Genomic DNA, 24,718 nt, shown 5'->3' with positions numbered 1-24,718 from the left:
TTAGTGGATACAGGAGCAACTTATTCAGTCTTAAATCAGAGGGAAAAGAATTTGTTACTGGTGTGGGAGCTACTGGAAACCAAAAAAAAAAAATAAAGTCATTCTGTCTGAAACCCTTAGAGTACAAATTGGGAAAACAAATAGGAATGCATAAATTTCTATGCATGCCAAATTCTCTAAAATCTTTATTAGGGTGAGAAGCAACATATAAAGGCGGCAAAATGGAATTAAGAGTTAAAAACAATCAATTAATTGCAGTTTTGAGTTTATCTTTAGTTCAACAGAAGAGCAAACAGGAGGACCTCCCTGAAATAGAAGAAATCCTTAATCAGGTATATGTGGGAGTATGGGCATCTGAAGTTCCAAGTAAGGCAAAAAATGCTTTACCTGTTAAAGTGGAAATAAAAAAGGGGGCCTGCCCAATTAGAATAAAACAATATCCCTTAAAATTGGAGGATCAAAGTGAATTAAAAAAAAATGTGAAATTTTAAAACCTAGATTATTAATTGAATGTGAATTGGAATACAATGCTCCTTTATGGGCAGTAAAGAAATGTAATAGTAAAAGTTGCAGATTGGTTCAAGATCTCAGAGCAATCAATGAAATTGTGGAGGATATTTATCCAGTAGTAGCCAATTCATGACTTATTGACTAAATTGTATAATAATCCGAAATAGTTTGCTGTCCTGTATTTAAAGGACACTTTCTTTTGCTTACCATTGGTAAAAGAAAGCCAAAACTATTTGCTTTTGAATGGGAAAATCCTGACACAGGAAGGAAAACTCAATTAACTTGGATGGTATTACCTCAAGGCTTTATAAACAGTCCAAAGATTTTTGGCGATTAGTTAGCACTGAAACTAGAATCATGGAAGCCACCTACTCAGATGGGGACTCTGTTACAATATGTGGATGACTTATTAACTGCTACAGAAACAAAGGAAGAATGTATCCAGTGGACGGTGGAATTATTAAATTTTCTAGGACTGAATGGTTATTGGGTATCCAAACAAAAGGCCCAACTAATCCAAACCCAGTTTCCTACCTAGGATATGAAATATGAGGAGGACAGAGTTAACGAGAGCCCTGGAACTGGCTAAAGATAAAAGAATAAATATTTGGACTGATTCTAAATACGCATTTGGTGTGGTCCATGCACATGGTGCCATCTGGAAAGAATGAGGACTTTTGAACACACAAGGGAATCAAATTAAACATGCTGCAGAAATTCTACAATTACTGGAAGCTGTTCAGCAACCTGAAGAAGTAGCTATTATGTACAGTAGAGGGCATAAGCAAGGTGACTCTTACCAGGAAATTGGAAATAATGTGGCCAATTTTGAAGCCAAACGAGCAGCTGAACAATCTAAAGTCATGTCCTTAATCCCTGATGGCAAACTAACGATTGGGAAATCTAAACCTAGATATTCAAAGGAGGGTAGAAAATTGATTGGAGATCTCAAAGGAGAGGAAAACAAAGAAGACTGGGTTCAGATACCTAATGGGCGAATTATAATCCCCTATAACCAACTCTGGAAGCTAGTTCAGGAGTAACATAATAAAACTCATTGAGGTAGCAAGTCTTTGTATAAATACTTAGATGAACAAATTGCAGGAAGGAATCTATATACCATAGTTCAATTAGTGACAATGTCAACTCTGTCTCAAGAATAATCCTAAAATTGAAAATAGAAATCAAAGTGGTACAACTGGGGAGGAAGTTATCCGGGACAGCGCTGGCAAATAAATTTTTCTGAATTACCGAGAACGGGAGGTTACCAATATTTGTTGGTGTTAACAGATACTTTTTTAGGCTGGCCAGAAGCATTCCCTTGTAGGATAAATAATGCAAAACAAGTGATTAAAAATTATTAAATGAGATAATACCACATTTTGGAGTACTAGCAGCAATTTCTTCCGACTAGAGTCTCACACTTTAGTGCAAAATTGTTATAAGAAATTAGCAAAAAATTAGAAATTGATTGGCATCTACATGTTCCATACAGGCCTCAGGCCAGTGGGCAAGTAGAAAAGATGAACCATCTGATCAAACAACAGATTAGTAAAAAAGTCAGGAAATGAATTTATATTCGTATCAAGCTTTACCACTGGCTCTATTAAGAATTCGAACTAAACCTTGGTCGAAATAAGAGGTGAGCCCATTTGAAATTCTATATGGAAGACCCTATCTGTCCCATTTTAAAGGAGAAAGTCTTCAGGAAGTGGGAGAAGGCTATCTCTGAGAGTTTCTGGTCAATCTGGGAAAACAATTGGAAGAAATAAGAGAATATCGGGGACAAGAGCAAGAGGTTTGGATTATCCGATTCACCCTTTCAGATCTGGAGACTGGGTTTATGTTAAGAATTTTTCAGGAGAATCCTCTACAGGAGAAGTGGAGCGGACCGTACCAGGTATTATTGACCACCTTTACAGCAGTGAAGATAAAGGAACAACCTGCTTGGATACATTATTCAATAATAAAGAAAGCACCAGAGCCAGAGAAGACATGGCGGATCAAACCTTCAGGACCCTTATGTATGAAATCGTGTCGGTCATAATTTGGATTTATATAATAACTGGTGCACAAGCTTGGGACCAAAACTCATACCTGAAATTAATGCAGAATGTTACTAATGTTTTTAATCGTAGTGACTGGTGTGTGTGTGCACAGTTGCCTAAATCAGGAGAAAATACGGACCTTCCATTAATTGGAGTTCCAATTCCTAACACTGTCTCATGGACAAATCTGTGGGTGAACACTAGCAATCTACATCTGAGGGAAAGGTTAAAATTTGGGATAGTTAATCCTAATCTAGGTAATAAATATTATACCTATGCACAAAGATGTATTACACCAGGAATCAGAGTAAGAGATTATGCTTGTTTAAATGCCACAGGTGTAGAACACTATTCAAATTACAATTACACTATTAATATAGATGGTATTGTAGTTCAGTGATGGCCCGTTCCTAAAGGGAAAGGATGGTATTGGTTATGTGGAGAAAATGCTCATAAGACTCTACCCCCCAACTGGAAGGGGGCATGCACCTTGGGTGCTGTTTAGACTGGATGTAAGGAAGAAGTTCTTTACCTTAAGGGTTGTGAGTAACTGGAATCTGTTGCCCAAGAAGTTGTGAATGCTCCATCCCTGGCAGTGTTCAAGGCCAGGTTGGACAGAGCCTTGGATAACATGGTTTATTGTGAGGTGTCCCTGCCCATGGCAGGGGGGTTGGAACTAGATGATCTTAAGGCCCTTTCCAACTCTAACCTATGATTCTAAGTTACCCAATCTTACTATTATTGACATGTATCCTTCTGGGACCTGGATTAGAAGCTTTGCTAAACGGATTAAGTGAGGGTTTAACCTTATTGCTGTACGTAACACGGCATTTCATAGTTTTATAAGAGGGCTAATTCCATCTTTGGGAGTAAGTGAATTAGAGAAGGCAATCATAACTATCTCAGCAACCATAGAGGAAATGGAAAGTAAAGCCATTGGTATAATTCAGGTGGAACAAAAAGAGATAACTAGCCTATCTGAAGTGGTATTACAAATCCAAATGGCTCTAGACATGTTACTGGCATCACAAGGAGGGGTTTGTTCCATAATCAATGAAAGTTGTTGTTCCTATATAGATCAAACTGGCAGAATTGAAACAGATCTGGAGGAAATTAGGAAACAAACTATGAGGCACTGGAATAGGTTGCCAAGGGAGGTTGTGAATGCTCAGTCCCTGGCAGTGCTCAAGACCAGGTTGGACGAAGCCTCGGGTGAGATGGTTTAGTGTGAGGTGTCCCTGCCCATGGCATGGGGGTTGGAACTAGATGATGTATAGGTCCTTTCCAACCCTAATCATTCTATGAGTCTATGATATTTCATGAAATGGCCATGGATGATTCTTCCTGGGGTTTTGAAGAAATATGGAAAAAATTAACTTTATGGTTACCTAATTTCTCCTGGTTGAGGCAACTGGTTGCAGGAATATTCATGTTAATTGTTGTCGTGGTTTAAACCCACTCAGGTAATTTGTTCGCTCACTTCCCCCCCCCTTTCTTGCCCTCCCCCTGCTCTCGGAGGGATGGAGAGGAGAATTGAAAAGAATGCAACTCCCACGGGTTGAGATAAGAACAGTTTAGTAACTAAGGTATAACACAAATCACTACTGCTACCACCAATGATAATAATGATAAAGGAAATAACAAGGGAAGAGAATACAACACCTCAGCACCAGCTGACCGATAACTCGGCCCCCAAGCCCGACCAAGCACCGACCGATACCTCCTCCAACCCTGCAGTCTCCCAGCCCTTCCGGCTAACTCCCAGTTACATCCTCGGCATGACGTGCTGTGGTATGGAATACCTCTTTAGTCAGTTTGGGTCAGGTGTCCTGTCTCTGCTTCCTCCTGGCTTCCCCTCCTCCCTGGCAGAGCATGAGGCTCACAAAGTCCTTGGCCAAATCAAAACATCGCTATCAGTTCTGTTCCCAGGCCGAAAGTCAAAACACTGCACTGCACCAGCTACCAAGAAGGAGAAGCATGACTGCTACTGCTGAACCCAGGACAATTGTTTTAATATTGATTACTTGTGGTATGATACAAAGTTCCTTTTGGTATTGTAAAAGATCTGTGAAAAATTATGAGGATTGGAAAAGGAATGAAATAAAGCATCATGTAGAAATGGGAAATTATTTCAAAAAGACTTTATTCGATAATGGTAATATATAAAATGTTGCAAAAGAATTTGCAAAAGGACAGAAAAAGGGGGGGTTTGAGACAAGGGGGGCACAAAATTACAAAATGAAATATATAAACCTTTAGAATCAGTTTTAAGTAAAGTTGAGTTTGATGGCTTTGTAACAGTAGCAATGGAAAATTACTGAGGTGCATGATACACAGAAAAAAAAACCTGAGTATAGCTAGAGAACATACTGAGAATTCTTGTACAAGATAAACCACTGTAGTTGACGTAGTTTTAGGCCCTATGACCTTAGTACAAAATGAGTGTAAGAAAAGCAGGCTAGAAGAACAGGACGCAGGGATAAGGAGTATTTGGGAATGGCAGGTGTCCAGGATGGGCTGCAGTTAAACTAACTGATAAGTAGAAGGACAGGAGGATTGTTATGTCTGTGGTGTTAACGAACCAATTAAGCTGGTATAAACATCTACTGCATGTGCTTCAAAGGCTGCCAGAAGTGATGAAGATTGTTGGAAGAAGTAAACGACCCTCAGAGACCACCACCACAATTTTGTACGCATGTGGGGAACTTTCTAGAAAATTACGTAATCCACACATAGCCTCATGAATGCATATGTATGCCCAGGGACTATATAAGGACGGCCCGTGTAGCAATACGGGGACACACGTTAGGAGGATCTATGCCCCGTGTCTCCCAGTGCCACAATAAAGAATACCTGCTTGTCAACTTGAAAACTTTATTGGCAAGTTTGTTCCCAGAGTTTTCTCCGAATCAGCCCCAATACTGAAAAGCCCTAATATTACAAAACCTTAATATTGCAAAGCCCCTTCCCCTTTATGCAAAAGCAACACTGTTTCTCTCACAACAGCCAAGGTGCAGGGAGAGCCCCCAGCTCCTATTTGGTGTGGGCAGGGATGCTGGTACCCCCAGAGCAGTGCCCCCCCCGCCCCAGCTGAGCATCAGCCAGGCAGCCCTCAGCTTTGTTTTATTAGATATCTGTATAAATAAACCATTTGTATTAACAATAATAAAAAATAAAACAACAAAACCAAAGTCACAAGAAGTGTCTAGAATCCAGCTGGGGCTGCCAGCCCCCCCTGTCCCTGCTGGGGATGGATGGAGGGCCACTACCCAGGGCCCCCCATTCTGGGCTTGGGGGGCTGTTGCTTTTGAGTTCAACCTGGTTCCGGATGGGGCTGGGGAGAGCAGGGGTGAGGCACAGGCTTGCTTCTGTCCCCCCTTGCCCAGCAGCCAGGAGTACCCAGCGGGTGGGGATTCTGGCTCCTGTCCCCCTCCTCGGGAAGGCGTGATGTGGTCTCTGCAGGTCAGACAGTGTAAGAAAAACATCCTCCCTAAAAGTGAGCGCTGAGAGCCATGTGTCCCACTGCCTGCCCTGGAAGGATGCAGCCCCAGCTTGGAGGGCTGGTTAAGGTGGTGATGTCCTTTGGGGGGGGAAGAGCCCCTTCCTCTTTATTCCTTCTCCCGCATCTGCTTGATCAAGGTCTTGGGAAAGTGGTAGAGGAAGATGAGCTTGGCATAGAGCTCCTCCTCCAGCTCCAGTTCACCTGTCTCCTGCACCAGGAAGATATCCTGGCACAGCTTCAGGACGTGGTCCACACAGGGCAGCTCCTCAAACATGATGGAGTGCAAGATCTAACTGAAGAAACTCCACACAAACTTCCTGATCACCAGCACAATGGAGACGTACAGCCCCATGATACTGCAAGACGTGGAGACACATCCTGTAACACCCCCCACTTAGGGTGCAGCCGGGCACTCAGTACCCCCCATGCACCCCCTCCATATACCCATAACCAGCCAAGAAGCCAGGGGGGAGGAGGGGGCTGACTTTATCATTGAAGACCATGGGGAGGATGTTGCCATCGTGGTGGGGCCCTCTTTTGGCCATACCACCCAACACTCCAAGAAGCTGTCACCCCCTCAGCTGGCACCTGCATGTTCCTGTTTCAGCTGCACCTCCAAGTCCAGATAGCTGTCCTCCCCCTCTGCAGGGGAGTGACACTGTCAAGACATAGCACAGATGCTGGTGTGCCCCCAGCACTGATTATTTTTAGGGGGGGACACCATGGTGGGACCTACCTGGCAGCAGCTGCTTCACAGGGTTGGCTTCAGGGCCATTGGGTGCCCAGATGTATTTGGGGAAGAATTTGGGGACTTGCCTGCAAGAGAGTGAGGTGAGAGGGGCACTGTCCCACTGAGCATGGGGGTGTCATCCCTACACCCCCACAGGGATACTCACACGGGGGTATCACATGTGCCCTGCAGCAACTGGAACAGCTGCATGTGCTAGGGTGCACCAGGCTGCAGGCTGGTGGTGTGCTTGTCAAAGGTGCGCTCCACTGTCCCCTCCTTTCCCTGTGGGCAGCAGTGTGCGTGCCAGGGGGTGCAGGCAGGGCTGTGTGTGTCCCCCCCCTCATGCCAGCAATACCTCTGGAAGGTCCAGCTGAGGCGGAGGGTGATGTCTGTGGGGCTGTTCTGCAGCTCCTGCTGCATCTGCTCCTGGCTCGGGGGGCTGATGCTTCAGAGCGAGTCTGAGCTGCCCTCGATGCAGGCTGTCATGATGTCCTCATAGCTGTACAGAATGACGAACTGCATGTCCACCTGGTACCAGGGGGAGACATGGCTCAGAACCCACTCAAGGACATCCCTCATCCCAGGCACCTAGCAGGATAGAGCTGGGAAGATTTTACAAAGCAGGGAAGGATTTACCAGCTGTCTCTCAAACTCATTGGTGAGGGATTCATAGTCCTGGGGGGGTGAAGGGATGGGTGGATTGATGCTGGGCACTGAACAGCAGCTGTGGGGGGACAAGGTTCCATCAGCTGGGCAGGAATCCCTGGCGTCTGAGCTGGGCACCCCAGCACCCACCCCCTGCATCCTCACCTTGTACCCCTCAGCTTGAGTGTGACAGTGACACCGATGGGGTGATTCACAATGCCCATGACAGAGTGCACCAGCAACATGAAGAGCAGCAGGAACCAGATGATGGCCACAAGGAAGAGGATATGAGGCCCCCCATGGCGCTGCAGAGCTGTCCTGGTGTTGGTCACCCAGGCCTGATACGTGAGCTGGCAGGGGGACAGGGACTGTCAGCACACCACAGGCACTGCCAGCACCCCAACCCACCAGCCATGCTCACCTGGAAGGTGCTTTGCCTGCCTAGCCGTGGCTCCTCTGTCACCACCACCTCTCCATCGCTGTCTGACTTGAAAAGGAAGTATTCCCCAGAATTCAGCACTGCCAGAGTGGCATGGGGTGTCACAGCATGGCGGGCGCCATGGTGGCATGGCATAGCTGATGCCCAGGATGGCTCCACTGCCATCTCCCCAGGGCTCTCTGCCTAACACAGCACTGAGGACACCTGTGGGGATACTTGTTGGGGACATCAGGGTCAACAACTCATCTCCCACATCCCCAAAGCAGGGTCCCTCCAGCACCAGTGTTCAGAGGTGATGGATGCCGGTAACCCCAAACCCAGCCCAGCCACCCCCATTCCAACACCTTGTTAGTGTTGGGAAGCAGACAAGCCATAGTTAGTACCCTGCAGCTGAGCACAGGGATGGGGGACACCTTGCCAAAAGCACTGTCACCACGCTCCCTGCAGATGTTAGCAGTTCCCGGCACAGGGACCCTGCCGAAGGGCTGCACCCCGTTATGGCTCTGTGTTGGGGCAGCACTTGCAGTGTGGTCCAAACACAGCCGCCACCACCACTCCCTCTGCCGGGAAGGCTCCACCAGGATGCCGGGCACGGTGGAACCGCAGATGGGGGGCTGAGAACAGCCACGCCCAGTGCACCTGCCCCAGGCATGGGAGCAAGCCCGGGGAGGGGGTTCACTGCAATGCTCTGTGGGGCTCCACAGGGACAGGTGACAGGTCACAGTCACCCTGCTGTGCCTGCAGAGGGGTTGGGGGGATGGAGAGGACCCCCGTGGCTCTCACCTGGCCTGGCCTCATCCTGCCCCTCGGTGACACTGCAGGGCAGCTGCTCCTGGTGGTTCTTCTCCTGCTTGGGCCACATCCGCTTCATCCTGCCAGGCAGAGGCTGCTGTGGAGCCTGCTCCCCCAACCCCCCCTGGGGACACCCCCATCCTTCTCACCCACACTGGGATGCCCCAATGTGCTGGTGGCTGCAGGCATGCAGGTGCCCCCCAAAACCCACTCACTGCCACTTCAGCTGGGCCAGTGACTTCTCAGCTAGCTGGTGGGAGCACATGCTCTTCAGGATGCTGGCCTTGAACAGCGCAACACCCCTGTGGAGATGGGAACAGCAGGAGGGTGAAAGGGGGACACCCGCACCTTGGCACCCCTGCCGGGACCCCAATCCCACCTGGAAGCCTGCAGGGCATGGGCCTGGAGGTCCAGCATGACATGCAAGAAGTAGTAGCTGAGGAAGACGCGGCACTGGAGCAGGAAGAAGAAGCAGCGGATGCTGTCCCAGATTATGCCTGCCTCCTCCACAGGCAGTGAGCAATCATGGTCCTTGCTCATCTCCTTGGCTGGCAGGCAGACATGAAAGCAGGTCAGGTAGCAGCTCAAACCTGCACCCCCAAGCCCACCAGGTCAGACAGGGCATCCCCCAGGCCCCCACAGGACACCAACTCACAGTCATAGTAGCCTTTGACAATGCAGACCAGGCTGAAGAGCTGGATCACCCAGCAGAAGTTGCCCTGCATCTGCTGCACAAAGACACAGGAGAGGAGCTGCAGGAAGAGAGGGCAGAGTGCAGGGTTTGTGTGGGGACAGCAAGGGGAAAGCCTTGCCATCCATCCCCTCCCCAGGGAGATGGCCCCAAGGAGCAGCCCAGGGGCCATTGCATAGCCAGGGACTAGCAGCTCTCACCGACAGCATGTTTTTGGAGATGATGACAGTGATGTTGTAGAGGATGAGGCAGTCCCAGAGCACGAGGTGAGACCGGGCTGGCTTGAGCAGCATGGCGGTGCCAAAGAGGAGGAGGTAGAAGCAGGCCAGCAGGTAGTCAAGGCCAAAGAGGCTGATGCAGGTGGCCCCAGGGGTGAAGACCACCACCAGGATGAACCAGAAAAGGTAGCAGAAGACCACCACCTTCACCATGTCCAGGCATGACCTGTGGGACGGGGCACTCAGAGCAGGGTCCCTGTCTCCCCCCAGCACCCACATTTGGCACCACCTGGGTTTAGAGTGCAGTGAGGTGCTACCAGTCCCAGTATCAATCAGCCCCATCTTGGAGACAAAGTGCCTTATCCCAATCTATGGCATCCCAGTGCCCATGGGGGTCCTGCACCATCATCAGGGGTGTCCTGTGTGCAAGAAACTTGATTTTGCATACTGGGGATGGGGCTTTGTAATATTGGGGCTGGGGCTAAGTTACTAAGGGAATGAAACAAAGGGTTTGAAATACCATGACTCTAACAGACACGCTCTGTGGTTAAAAAGAATGCTATCTTTGTACAACCTATGAAACTAAGCCAGTGCAAGCTGGTTCTGGTTCTGTAGTTAAACAGTAAGTTGGGGTACCACATGTCTACCAGACAGTTATGAAATCGAACCATAAAAGGAGATAAATAAATAAGAGGAAGGGGCATACAAAATCGAGTAGGAGGAGATGTAACCAGAGGCAGGACAGTTAGCATGTAGATTATACGCGTCGGACAGGCTGTAAACCTTGGAGTCCGCAACCAATAGGGAAACAACGGAGGGAACTTGCAGATGTTAATGGGGGTTCCGCAGCTACTGACTAAAATCCTGAGACCATTTTTATAAGGTAGACCCAGTGAACTAGAGGGGGAAAAAGAGACAGAGGAAAAAGTAGGCACCACTGCAGCAACCAGGCAACTCTGTGCACAGACCAAGGTAAGAAAATTGGACTTTAAGTATTACCTTAGTGGTTGGGACATTCTGAGAGACTTGAGTGTGTGTGTCTGAGATGTACAAATAAGTACGAAGCAAGTGTAGAGTCTGGATCTGCATTTCTGTTATTCTGCAAGGGATACAGCCAGAGAAGGACTTGTTGAAAGGAAATCTTGGGAAACAGAATGGGGAATAAGAAGAGTTGGCCTGAGGAAAAGAGAGGGGATGAGGGGAATCATCCCAGGAATAACATTCCTCCAGAAATTCCCTTAGGGAGGATGTTGAAAAAATAGAAAGACATGTCTTGTTCTAAGGTCTTTTCCCTTAAGAAAAAGATGATACAGTACTGTTGTTTTGTATGGAGAAAGGAAAGTATGCAGCCACTGGCTGCTTTTTGACCAAAGTATGGGGCTGAGGAAACATATGTATGCCAGGCTTGAAATCTTTATGTAAATGGTAAGGAAACTTTCTCACAAGAAGAGTCTGATTATGCAGCATGCTTGGTATGCTGGGAGTGTGAGATGTGTAAGAGGTCTCCTGGGAGACTCAGGTTGGGATCAAGAGTGAAGCAGGAAGGAGAAATTCTACCCCTCCCTACAGTTCACTTGTTCCCCTTAAAAACAACAAACAAGAAAATGTATATAAATACTGAAGTACCTGAGGCATGGGATCCTCTAAAGAGCAGGAGTTGCAGCATCTGCAGTTGTGGTGGGTGCAGTGCCACTGGGCTCAGAGGAGCCGGCCCATGCACAGATCACTGCTGTGTGAGCGCAGTTGGGCATCACGAGATGATGACAAGGGTGGCTGACACAGCCTCTCTGGAAAGAGACCAGCTCTACACCACTGCCAGCACTGTGCTGGCACAAGAGTGCCAGGGTGGGATGCATTGGGCAGAGGGGATGTCCAAGACTGGTGTGGGGTGAGTGCATATGCCAGGTCAGATCTGAGATGCTTTTGCATGAGGCTCACATGGTGCCTCCCTCTGCTGCGGTCAGGCCAAGCCAGCAATCTGAATCTCTCACTTTCAGGAACAGTAAATTCTCTCACTAATCTTATGAAAGAGAAGGGGGGGGGGGAAGCTATAAATGACTTACAGTATTTCAGGGAAATTGTTTGGCTCTGCAGTAGAAAAGCCTTCTCCATAATTTGCTGTTTGTATTTGTGCAGTCAACCTGATCATATGACTGTACCCCAGCCACAGCTCTGAAACCTCTGCTCACCAGCAGCCCCATGCAGGCACAACACACTTTGCACACATAATCACACACACATGTGGAGCCATACATTTAATTGCACACATGTGCACATGTGATCACACAATCAGCCACAATGAAATTATTAAACTGAAGGATAACTGTTTCAGGAGTAAAAGGAGAGGGATTTTCAGTGAGAGGGATTTTCAGTTCCAGTTTTTGAAGACACTACCTTGAATTAAATAGCAAAACATTTCAAGGGCAATTCTTATACATTTCTGAAACAGGAAGCAATTTGCTAGGGAGAGATTTAATTGTACAACTAGGGTTAGAAATGAAAACTTACAGGGATCAAATTTTGGTTTCAATGTCTCTATTAACAGAACAGGATGAAGAAAAGACAGACCCAGTTGTTTGGGTAAAAGAGGGAATTTGAAACTTGCCTAGAAAAGACCTAGGGATATCCTCTTATGAAATGCTATTTGGACTACCTTACATGGGTGAGGTTGGTGAAGTTCTGCAGTTCAAAATCAAGGATATTTTTCTTAAGAACTATATACTGGGGATGTCATCTTCCTTGTCTCTTTTCAGAAACAAAAGACTACTTGCCCCAACTCCACAGCTGGAATTCACGGTTCATGCTATCTGACCTGGAGAGTGGGTCCTGATCAGGACCTGGAAGGACTCAAAATTACAACCAGACTGGAAGGGCCCATTTCAAGTACTGTTGACCACTGAAACTGCTGTGAGACAAGGGGGCATAAAATCACAAAATGGAATATGGAAACAATCAGAATTAGTTTTAAGTAATGTTAAGTTTGATGGCTTTGTAACAGTAGCAATGGAAAATTACTGAGGTGCATGATACATAGAGAAAAAAATAGAGTACAGCTAGAGAACATACTGAGAATTCTCACAAGATAAATCATTATAGTTGTGACATAGTTTAAGAAAAACAGTCTAGAAGAACAGGACACAGGGATAAGGAGTATCTTGGAACCACAGGTGTCCAGGATGGGCTACAGTTAAACTAACTGATAAGTAGGAGGATAGGAGGACTATTATGTCTCTGGTGCTAACGAACCAATTAAACTGGTATGAGCATCTACTAGGCATGCTTCAAAGGCTGCCAGAAGTGATGAAGATTGTTGGAAGAAGTAAACAACCCTCAGAGACCACCACCACAATTCTGTACGCATGCGGGGAACTTTTTGGAAAATGATGTAATCCATATGTAGCCTCATGAATATGTATGTATGCCCAGTGGCTGTAAAAGGACAGCTTGTGTGGCAATGGGGAGACACATGTTAGGAGGAGCTATCCCCCGTGTCTCCCGGCGGCACAATAAACAATACCTGCTTGTCAGCTTGAAAACTTTGTTGGCAAGTTTGTTCTTGGAGTTTTCTCCAAATCAGCTGTGAGGACTGTGAAAAAAGTTGGACACACTACACTAGGATCAAAGGACCAGTGGAACTCCCATCTGAAGACAGGCAGTGGCATATACAATCAACTTGAGAATCCCCTGTGTATTAAGATAAAGAGACAATAAGCATACAAGCCTGCTTCTGAAACTCTGGAAGAACCTTTATAAGATTATTTTGTATTTGCTGCATTTGCTGTGCTGAAAACAGCTATAATGAACTTGCTGAATTTTAGAATGGTGGTTTGGGAGCCAAAAAGCGATGAATGTGGCCAGCCTGTGGACACTACTGTTCCTCCATCGGTGGGGACGTGGTCTCCACCAAATAATCCTACGGTAGTAAAGGTAATTGGAATGAAAGATTTGAATTAGATGTTTGAAATAGAAACAGGATATAGAAATACAAATGCCTGGGTAGAATGGGTCAAATATACAGTGAAAAGTTTAAATAAAAGCAATTATCATGCATGTGCTTCAGGACGACCTACAGCACAGGTAATCCCTTTTCCATTAGGATGGACTCGAGACCAACAGGGAATGATGTGCAGAATTGCACTGTACCAGGAGAAGGCTGCCTGGGGAAACAAAACCTGTAAGTCCCTCTCACTCTTATTCCCTGCTCTGCTGGACAAGGACATTAGGGTGCCTCCTACTTTCTCTGCAGCATCTGGTAGCCATACAGCTTGTCTCTCATGACAGGGTGTGAATGCTACCAGGTATCTAGGAGAATTAGAGACATGTGCAGATCCACTAAATGTCACTGAGGACGATGCAGGAAACTACTCCGCTATAAAAACTCCCAGAGCAGACTTATGGTGGTACTGTGGGAGAAAAATCCTAAGGTCTACACTTCCTCTGAACTGGAAGGGATCCTGTGCAATTATTCAATTAGCAATTCCATTTACCCTGGCATTTGAGAGGGAAACAAACTCCTTGGGGCATAAAAAGAAGTATTTCAGGAACAGCCTTTGACTAAAGAATCAATATTGATTCAACTGGAGTCCCACAAGGAGTTCCTGATGAACACAAAGCTGGGAATCAAGTAGCAACAGGGTTTGAAATTTTTTGTGTGTGTGTGTTTTGGTGGGTTACAATCAATAAAAATGTAGATTGGATAAATTATATTTATTATAATCAGCAGAGGTTTATAAAATATACCAGTGTCCTGGGTTCAGCAGTAGCAATCATTTTTCTCAGTTTTAGGAGCTGGTGAGGTGCTGTGTTTGAACTTACAGCCTGGGAACAGTGCTGATAACACATCGATGTTTTTAGTTGTTGCTAAGTAATGCTTACTCTGATCAAGGACTTCCTCAGTCTCATGCTCTGCCAGTGAGGAGGGGCACAAGAAGCCAGGAGGAAGCAGAAACAGGACACCTGATGAAAACTAGCCAAAAGGGGTATTCCATACCACAGCACGTCATGCCCAGTATAGAAAGTGGGGGGAGTTACCAGGAAGGCCCAGATCACTGGATTCTCTCCCCTTGTTATTTCCTTTATCATTATTATTATTGGTGGTAGCAGTAGTAGTTTTGCATTGTACCTTAGTTACTGGACTGTTCTTATCTCAGCCCATGGGATTTACATTCTTTTGATTCTCCTCCTCATCCCTCGAGGAGAGTGGGGTAGGAAGAAGGGGGGGGAGAGTGAGCAGGCTGCGTGGTTCTGAGTTACCAGCTGTGCTTAAACCACGACAGTTCTTTTTGATGCTCAACGTGGGGCTCAAACCCAGAACCCAGAGATTAAGATTCTCATGCTCTAGCAACTAAGCTAGCTGTGCAGTGAAGAAAGATGAAGACCCAAAGCACATACCATGGGGGACAGCATCTGAACAAGAGTTATTAATACAGGAATCAGAGGAAGAGGAATAAGAACAGGTAACCCAGAGGCTGAACCAAGGACAACCAGGGACACAATAAGAGGAACTGCGGAACAATTAGATGCTACCAGCAGGATGGCATGGGAAAATAGAATAGTTTTAGATATGTTAGTGGAAAAAGGAGTACGCATAATGCTGGGGAGTAGGTGCTATGCATTTATTCCAAATAGTACAGCACCAGGTAGAACCATAACCAGAGCCTTACAAGGCCTCACAACCTTGGAGGAAGAATTGGCTGAAAATTCAGGAATAGAATCGTAGAATAGTTAGGGTTGGAAAGGACCTTAAGATCGCCTAGTTCCAACCCCCTGCCAGGGGCAGGGACACTTCACACAACCATGTCGCCCAAGGCTCTCTCCAACCTGGCCTTGAACACCGCCAGGGATGGAGCATTTACAACTTCCCTGGGCAACCCATTCCAGTGCCTCACCACCCTTACAGCAAAGAACTTCTTCCTTATACCCAATCTAAACTTCTCCTGTTTAAGTTTTAACTCGTTACCCCTTGTCCTGTCTCAGTCCTACCACTACAGTCCCTAATGAAGAGTCCCTCCCCAGCACCCTTATAGGCCCCCTTCAGATACTGGAAGGCCGCTATGAGGTCTCCACACAGCCTTCTCTTCTCCAGGCTGAACAGCCCCAACTTTCTCAGCCTGTCTTCATATGGGAGGTGCTCCAGCTCCCTGATCATTCGCATGGTCCTCCTCTGGACTTGTTCCAACAGTTCTATGTCCTTTTTATGTTGAGGACACCAGATCTGTACACAATACTCCAAGTGAGGTCTCATGAGAGCAGAGTAGAGGGGCAGGATCACCTCCTTCGACCTGCTGGTCATGCTCCTTTTGATGCAGCCCAGGATACAGTTGGCTTTCTGGGCTGCAAGCACACACTGAAGCCGGCTCATGTTCATTTTCTCATCGACCAACACTCCTAAGGCCTTCTCCACAGGGCTGCTCTGAATCACTTCTCTGCCCAACCTGTAGCTGTGCCCGGGATTGCTCCAACCCAGGTGTAGGATCTTGCACTAGGCTTGGTTGAACTTCATGAGGATGGCATCAGCTCACCTCACAAGCATGTTAAGGTCCCTCTGGATAACTAAGGTATAACACAAAACCACTACTGCTACCACCAATAATAATAATGATAAAGGAAATAACAAGGGAAGAGAATACAACACCTCAGCACCAGCAGACTGATAACTCACGCCCCCAGCTCGACCAAACACCAACCGATACCTTGTCCAACCATGCAGTACCCTAGCCCTTCCGGGTAACTCTCAGTTACATCCTGGACATGACGTGCTACGGTATGGAATACTTCTTTGGCTAGTTTGGGTCAGGTGTCCTGTCTCTGCTTTCTCCTGGCTTCCCCTCCTCCCTGGCAGAGCATGAGGCTCAGAAAGTCCTTGGCCAGACCAAACATTTGAGCAGTAACTAAAAACATCAGTGCTATCAGCACCGTTCCCAGGCTGAAAGTCAAAAACACAGTGCTGCACCAGCTACCAAGAAGGAGAAAAAATGACTGCTACTGCTGAACCCAGGACAACCACTCATTACTGTTCTCCAACTGGACATTGAGCCATTGACCACAACTCTTTGCGTACGGCCATCCAGCCAGTTCTTTATCCACTGAGTGGTCCATCGATCAAATTGATGTCTCTCAAAGTGAGTGAGTGGCTGTGTGGTTCTGAGTTCCCAGCTGGGCTTAAACCACGACAGTCCTTCATGACAGGGGGTGATAATGCAAGCAGTGAAGAGGATCTAGTAAACTTTTCTTGGCTTTGCTATATTCTCTTGAAGGTTTGATGCAGGTTTCTTTCATTAACTGGGCTCCGGTGGGGTGAAGGCAGGGTGAGAGGGCGACAGGCAGGAAGGAGTGAGAGAAGAAGTCACGAATTGATGTTTCTGGAGTTCAGGGCCTTGTTCTATTTTTAATGGAGAAAAAAATGCATGTCCAGCACTTGCTGGAAACAACTACAGGACTTGTCAATACATATTTATATTAAATATTTTAAATATAGCTGACTTGTGTTAACCCAGCTCTTCCTCCATGAGTTGCCTGTCTGTGTTAGCACCGTGCTTCTCCATGACAATTGGCACCAGCCAGCACAGGGAGGGAAGGACTGGGTCAGCATCCAGCTCCTGGAGAAAGAGTTACTGGAAAAAGTGAGTGTGGGTTTGCAGGTAACTGAATGCAGCCTTTGTAAATAGGCATTGCAGAGCAGCTCCCACAGGGACAGGAGCCAGCAGGGCTGGGTGCAGGGAGGCTTTTTCCCAAGGGAAAGCCCAGGCCACTTGGCTGAAGTGCCTTGGGAAGAGGGACAGAGAGGGTGCTGATTGCTGCAGAGGTGTTGGCCTGGCCCAGCACCTGGATCAGGTCAGTGCTTGCTGCAGGACAGGCAGTGTTGGTGCAGGGGAGGAGGTGGGAGCTGCCATGTTGGGCACACCTTACACTGCTTCCTGAGCCAAACTGCACTGGGTTTAGTGTGGGACTTGCATGGAAAGGTGACTGGCTGTCCTTCATTCCTCTGGGGATGACCATGCTGGTCCAAGGAAGCTTTCCCACCTGATGTGCTAGTTTTGGAGGCTGACAGCATTGGAAATCCTCCCCCAGCAGACCTGCCTAGGGAGAAGGCAGGCTCCCATCTTCCTCCTCCAGGACCCTGTTTGCTGTCCTGCAGGTCAGTTGGCCAGTGCTGCAGGAGATAACCCTGTTTGCAGGGAGGGGGTTTTAAACCTGGCACAGAGGCTGGAGGGATGCGAGGCTGTGGTATTGGCTACGCTGAATAGCTCTTACTGCAGTGGGGAGCTGGGTTCAGCAGCCTGCCCCAGGAGAGCTCCTGTTCTTCTGTTTGGGCCAAAACCCTCCCTCCTGCCTGGAAGCCACCCTGCACAGCCTTGTCTCTATGAGCAAATTACATCAACAGTTGCTCACAGCTTGCCCACTGTGAAGCACTGTCCCCATGTTCCCTGATGTCACTTCTTGGCCCCACTCACAGACAGCTCTGGCACTGGCAGGGCTTACCCTTGCTTCTACAGCACACAGCCACTTTTCACAGCTCTGGGGTGGAACTGATTTTTTTTTTTTCCCTTCTCTATTTTGCAGCAGGGACCCTCTCCTCATGCCAAGTATGTGTGCAAAGCACTGACTCCCTTGGCTCCATGCAGGGGTGGTGTTTCTCAGCACAAACCGAATAGCACTGTAGTGGCTTTTCAGGAAGTGGTGATAAAAATAGCTGTAAGGGCTGGGTGTACAGCATCCCCACATGCCGGGTGGGGAAGGTGAGCTGAGCTGCAGGGGCTTGGTCCCACCAGCACTGGGCACATCTACTGCAACCCAGCAGGACCAGTCTAGATATCCTCCAGCTCAAGCAGAGCAAAGATAGCTGAAGTGCTCAGTCCTGGCAAGTGAGTCCTTCCAAGGATTTGGGGTGTCAAGGGGAAGCTCACACCACAGCCTTTCTCTCAGAGGAAGACACAGGGGTAATTAATAGCTTCAGCTACTGCAAGAACAGCTCTGAGACAGTTTAGAAAAAATAAAAACAAGTAAACATTTATTTTACCAGTGAGTTCAGCCCCTGCTAGGACAGGGACACAGTCCCTAATGTTTTCAGGCATATGAGTTTTGGCATACTGGGTTTTAGCTACTACTGTGATCAAACTGCACCATGCTATAGGGAGCATCTGCAAACCCCAACACACAACTTGAATGAGACTGCCAGAGCTCATCTGCAAACATAACACTTTTTTCTTTCTTTCCTATGTCCTTATCTGTCACCAAACATCCCAACAAAAACAGGCTCCAAACTGGCATTGTCAACATCCTGATGGCCTAAGGATGCAGCAGCACATGGAGTCAGATAGGTTGCAGTAGGTGGGTAATCTCTGCTAACCAAAAGCTGCCAGCCCTGGCTGGAGCTGCAGGCTTTGGTAGGTGATGGACAGAAGGGAGGTGAACAGCCCTGAACTCGTGCATGACTTGCTGCCTGTCACCCAGCAAATTGCTCCTAGTTTTGCAAAATCCACTAAGGACTAATGGAAAGCAGATGGCTTCCATCTTGGTCTCTATCCCCTAAAACATTCAGGCTGTTCCTTCTTCCCAAAAGGATGAATTCCAAAAACTCAACACATCTTAATCTGTGCCTTGGAAAATTAATAGGACTTATGATTGTATAGTATCTGGCCAGGATGAAAACTGTAGGTTCCCCCCCTGCCCACCCCTTGTGACATCAAGAGTCACTGAATAAAGCCCTAAACTTGTGCACAGCTCCAGGCGCGCATTCCCTAATCCCTGCTCCTCCTTAGTTATACTGCAGCAGAAAGTAGAAAGGGATGGACTTGAGCTTTTCCGACACTTTCAGGAGTTTTAACTCTATGATCACCAGGCACTTCAGCCTTCAGCCTCTTCACCAGCTCACAGGCTGCATACATGGTACCTGCATGACACAGGTTGAGCAGAAACAGTCACTTGTGGAGCAGTGCTGAGGTAGACTTCAAACCCCACAGCTGCTCCCAACTCAGGTGCACGTGGGTTACACATGCTCTAACTCACCTCCAGTTGCAAGCAGGTCATCTAAAATAACTACTTTCTATCCCGCTTCCACAGCAGCACTCTGGATTTCAAGTTCAGCCTGCAGGGTGGAAAGAGTAGCTTCATTTTAGTCTTGCCTGACAGAGAAACACTTCACAAACTGCTAAAACATGGGGGAATGCAGATACGTCTTCAGCAAGATCAACCTTAACACTCAGCACCTAAACCCCCCCCAAAACACATACTCCAGCTACAGGGGATTTCCATGGAACTATATAGCAGGTTAAGTGATTGCTGGACCAGCTCTCTGGCACGTCAAGAGCCTGAACATTCATCAAGCGAGTTATGGTCCCATCAGGAAACCTTATCCCAGAACAGTTCTCCAGTGGGGAAAATCTCCTGTAATGCACTGGGCTGGAGCACTCTGCTTTGACAGTACCGCCAAGCCAGATCCAAACCACCACAGGCACGTCCTGTGTCAGATGAAGCCGTCCCATTCAGGGGTTGGCCCAACCAATCCTCATAAATAATGCCTGGGTTTGGTGTCTCTGCTGCTGGTCTCTGGCTACTGTTAGTTACCAGCAGTAGTGTGCTATTAGGCTTAAACCCTTGCTATGAATCAGGGAGGCTCCGGTGTTATGAGGTGGGCACTTGGTTTTGAAGCCATGCAATAAAAGGCATTTACTTATAGCACTTACTGGAAGAGTCGGAAACATTCTATGTTCATGCCCCTGAATTCAAGTCAATGAAAGCAATTTAGCACTAAGTCTTATCACAAATTGCCCCCCAAAAATCACAGCAGGGCTCATTGACACAAACTGCATGTGTGTGCCTCAGGGAGGGAGCTGCCATGCTAGGGTACAGTGAAGCTCAACGCTACTCCTGAGGCTTGTGCATACTCCTTGATGCCTGTAGCATCAGCACTAGCTGTGAAACCCAGCTTAGGGATCCCCCACTGGTTTTATCACCCTATCCCCTCACAAACACCCTCCAGCCTTGCATCAATCAGCCTGGAAACCCTCTTCTCCTCCATGGGCATTACCTGGCCATACTCAAGGGCATAGGAGATGGACTTGATTGGACTGGGGAGCTTCCCCTTTTTCCATATCAGCACAAAGCCAACCCCCAATCTCTGAGCCAAAGGAAGGCTTATGAGGAAGCCGTGGGAGTCCAGGCCTGGGGGGAACAGAGCAGCATGAATATGCAGACCAGAGCCACTCAATTGGGGGAGTCTTTGCATGATACCCCAGATTTATCCTCCCGTGTTTAGGGAGGGGATCGAGAAGCCATTTGCACTTACAGTAATTTATTTCTGTGGTTGAAAACACACAGTGTGCTCCTGCACAGCCTGTGTTCACCAAGATATGCTGCTGATGGGCTTCAGCAAAACAATCCCCCCATCAGCACATTTAGCCTCCCCTCTAACTCTTCTTAGAAATAAGCTTGGTGAAGCCCCAGTATCAGTTCAGCCACACAACCAGGGACTTTGTACTGCAGAGGGACAGGCTTTACTTATCATGAGGCACTTACTTAGATGAGGTTTGGTCTAGGCTCTTTGGGCTATCGCCCAGCCCAAGCACTGCCTTCCCAAGCATTTTTATTCTCAGCCGCTTTCATAGGTGTGCTGAAACACATTAGCACCACAAAGGCTGTTTCTGTTGGCTTGGAAAAGCCCCCTGAGAAGGAAAACATGCTGGAAAATTGTCTGCCTGCCAAGGGGACTGTGCGAAACCTCAGGCACAGCTAGCTTCCTGCACTTCCTCTTTCTTTTTAATGATGAAAGCAATGAATTACAAAATTGGCACTGGAATGTCATCAGATGGCGTCTGCCACATCTAAACCCAGTATCTTAGGAAACTACAGGAGTGGGTTAAGGGTATAACCTAATGATTATAGTGCCCAAGGGCTCCAGCATTTGCTGCCCTGGTAGCAAAGTGATCTTTGTTCACTTCCCACCTGGGCAGCCCAAGGCTACAATGCTCTGTGCTGGCCTCAGAAATATTTCAACCAACACTCACCCGCAATTAAGTCGATTTGGGGGTAAGATACTCTCAAACGATTTTCCAGAAGATCAAAGTCCTGAAAGCTGCGGGATCCTTTAGCAAGGGGCTGATATCGCTGCAAAGAGAGGGAGAACTGTGAGCTACCTCTAGGGGCTGGGGTGGCCACCGGCTGAGCTCCTAAGCCTGGAGGATGCAGATACCGCCTCCTTGTTCTGCCTGGAGTAGGCAAGGGAAGAGAAGGGAAGCCCAACTCAGGCTCAGTTCCCCCTGGTGTATGGAGCCCCCATTCCCCTGTGCATGGAGCTCTGGTACCCCTGTGCATTGAGCCCCCATTCCCCCATGCACAGAGCTCTGGCACCCTGGAACCCTGACTCCCTCAGTGCATGGAGGTCTGGTACCCCCATGCATGGAGCTCTGGCACCCCAGGCACAGAGCCCAAATCCCCTCGGTGCATTGAGCTCTGATACCCCAGGGTACAGAGCCCCAATTCCCCTATGCACGGAGCTCTGGCACCCTAAAGCCCTGACCCCCTCAGTGCATGGAGGTCTGGTACCCCCATGCATGGAGCCCCAATCCCCTGTTGCATGGAGCCCTGATTCCCCCATGCATGGAGCTCTGACACCCCAGGCACAGAGCCCAAATCCCCTCAGTGCATTGAGCTCTGATACCCCAATACACGGAGCCCCAATCCTCAGGTGCTCAGAGCTCTGATACCCCAATACACAGAGCTCCGACCTTCCCAGTGCATGGTGCCCTGCTACCCTGGAGCACGGAGCTCTGGTATCCTGGTGCAGGGAGCCCAGGCATTCCCAGCACCCCTGTATCCCAGAGCAGGTAGCCCTGGTACCTGGATGCATGCTGCCCTGACACCAGCAGAGCACAGTGCTCTGTACCCCAGTGCAGAGGCTGGGTGTCCCAGATGTAGGGAGCCCTGGTACCCCAGCATATGGAGCCCTAGTTTCCTCTCTGAAGAGTGCAGTACCTGCAGCACGTGGAGCTGCACTTCCCCCGTGCATGGAGCCCTGGGACCCTGACTTATCCCAGCTCACTTTGGAAAGGAGTCCTATGCTCACTTCCACCCCCCTTCACTCCTGCCCAGTGCCTTGTGTAGATAGCAAGCTTGTTAGGACTACACTATTTCCTGGTTTTCCGTCCCTCATCACCCTTGTGAACTCCTGGAATTGCATTTTGTTTGTTAAAGCCATTGGTTTGGATTACACTCACAGGGGATGATAACACAGCTGGTCTGAGCGCCCTTGGTCCTGGACTAACAGCTCAGCAGCTCTTGACATCACTCATCTGTAGGGCAGGTCAGGGCACTCTCACACAGCTCCTATTTCCCATCTCCTGACAGGTGAATAGCCATTTGTCCATGCAAAATCCACTGTGGGCAGATGTACTGCTGCATGAGTATGGATCTCCTCTTACATTATCAAATACAACTTGGACCTGGTCCAAATGCATCTGGGTACAACCCACTGCAGAAAGCAAAGGCAGTTTTAGCATGCAATACCCCTGCCTGAGGTCAGTGCTTGCTGCTGATAGCTTTGATGGTAACAGCTTCAGCTCTGTATGCTCCAGCCAGTCCTTTGGGCCTGTCTCTGAGGCATGTGCCAGCACCTATCCAGGTATTTGATTTGCAGTGATTTGATGTGGAACTCATGGGTTGGGTGCTCAGGGCTACGGAAGCCTTGTGATGAATGCCGAGCTGCTTTTGCTTACTTGCGATGGACCAGTTGCTCCCAACAGTCCTGGGGGTCCTCACTGTGGCTTTCACACAGGAGGAGCTGCTGACAGGATGGGAAGCTGCTCTCCTTACCAACTTCGCCATGACGGGCTCATATACACAGCCTGGTTCATGAAACACCCAATTCTGCTCCATCCCTGCATCCAACACATCCTGTATTGTTGTGTAGTTCCCAGTGCTTGGTGCAAACCCTTGGGAATCATTCACTGTACACTGAATCCTCCACTGCTCTGTTTTCTTCCCAATAAATCTATAGGCAGCAGAAAGACACCTGTTTAATGGATGCCTACCTGAGGTGCCAACAGAGAGAAATTGAAGGCCACTGCAAAGGTTGCTCCCTTTTTTTAAGATATTAACAGAGTCTACCCGCCTCCTTTCACAACCGTTCCCTTATAGACTAAGATTTTCCCTGAAGTCAGATTATCACTTTGGCACCAGAAGAATCCTGTCTAGCAGCTGTTCCAGTGAAGCAACCACAGATGAAGCACATAGCCTTCCACTGGAACAGGGGCTTTGCAATCGCCTCACTCCTCTGGATGAGATGGAAAGGTTTCTCCTGTAACCTTACCAACCATGATACTGGACATAGACATAGATGTGTATGGGTGCACACACTACATGTACACAGGGAGGGATGTTTAAGTATGTGCACTGTGATAAACACATAAATGTATTGGCTTTCGCAAATCATAGGTGTGGTTATGTGGATATAACTGTACGAGTTTGCAATAACAGAAACAAAGCTCGCTAAAGACACAAGATTAGACAACAAGCTAAAAAGGGCCAGAACTCTTGAGCAAAATGGAGTCACATAGCAAAAGAATTTGTAAAGGTAAAAGATAGAGGGGGGGGACATGATATAAGAAAAGCTAGCGCCTGGAAAACAGTTAAAGTACTTTTTAGCTTAACTTAGGCTGTAGAAAGAGAACAATGTTTATGTTGTAAGTCTGTGGAATGTAGTGGCCCCACTAAACCTAAACATGAGTTAATTGTTTCACCGCACACGCGGTCTCTGGGAGGTGGTCCTTTATTTTTTTTGGTTCAAGGCCCCAGCCAATCCTGTCACCCCTCCTCACTCGGATGTTGACATGGCTCTTCCACATTGGTTCCCTTTGTTGCAGGGGTCTCATTGCTGAGAAGGTTCGGGAAGTTTCGAGAAGCTCCCAGAGGCTTCGAGAAGCGTCCACTGCCAGCCTCCTCACCGTCTCAGCCCCCGCCCCTCAAGCGTTGCAACAAGACACCACTTCGAGCCACCCAACCCCCCTCTTTTCTCTCTCACAATCCTGTGCAACAATACAACTGACCTCCCCCCGCATTACTTACGGAGTACAACAGTAACAGAATCAAAAAGGAGTATTGTTTCACATAAGGACAGCCACAGAGAGCCTCCCTCCCCCCAAACTTCT

General features: G+C 47.9%; 2 pseudogenes; both read right to left on the bottom strand.

Annotated features, from left to right (window-relative positions):
• Window positions 1-6,166: 6,166 nt before the first annotated feature.
• On the bottom strand, window positions 6,167-9,854 carry LOC133281917 (piezo-type mechanosensitive ion channel component 1-like; annotated as a pseudogene).
• A 9,478-nt stretch (window positions 9,855-19,332) lies between these two features.
• Window positions 19,333-23,396, bottom strand: LOC133281916 (adenine phosphoribosyltransferase-like; annotated as a pseudogene).
• Between the last annotated feature and the right edge of the window lie 1,322 nt (window positions 23,397-24,718).

The sequence above is a fragment of the Pezoporus flaviventris genome, unplaced genomic scaffold (assembly GCF_033815535.1).
Source record: "Pezoporus flaviventris isolate CSIRO_AGI_PZ_B2104156 unplaced genomic scaffold, CSIRO_AGI_Pfla_v1 ptg000109l, whole genome shotgun sequence".
Taxonomy (NCBI): Eukaryota; Metazoa; Chordata; class Aves; order Psittaciformes; family Psittacidae; genus Pezoporus; species Pezoporus flaviventris.
This window is presented reverse-complemented; position numbering and strand designations above follow the sequence as displayed.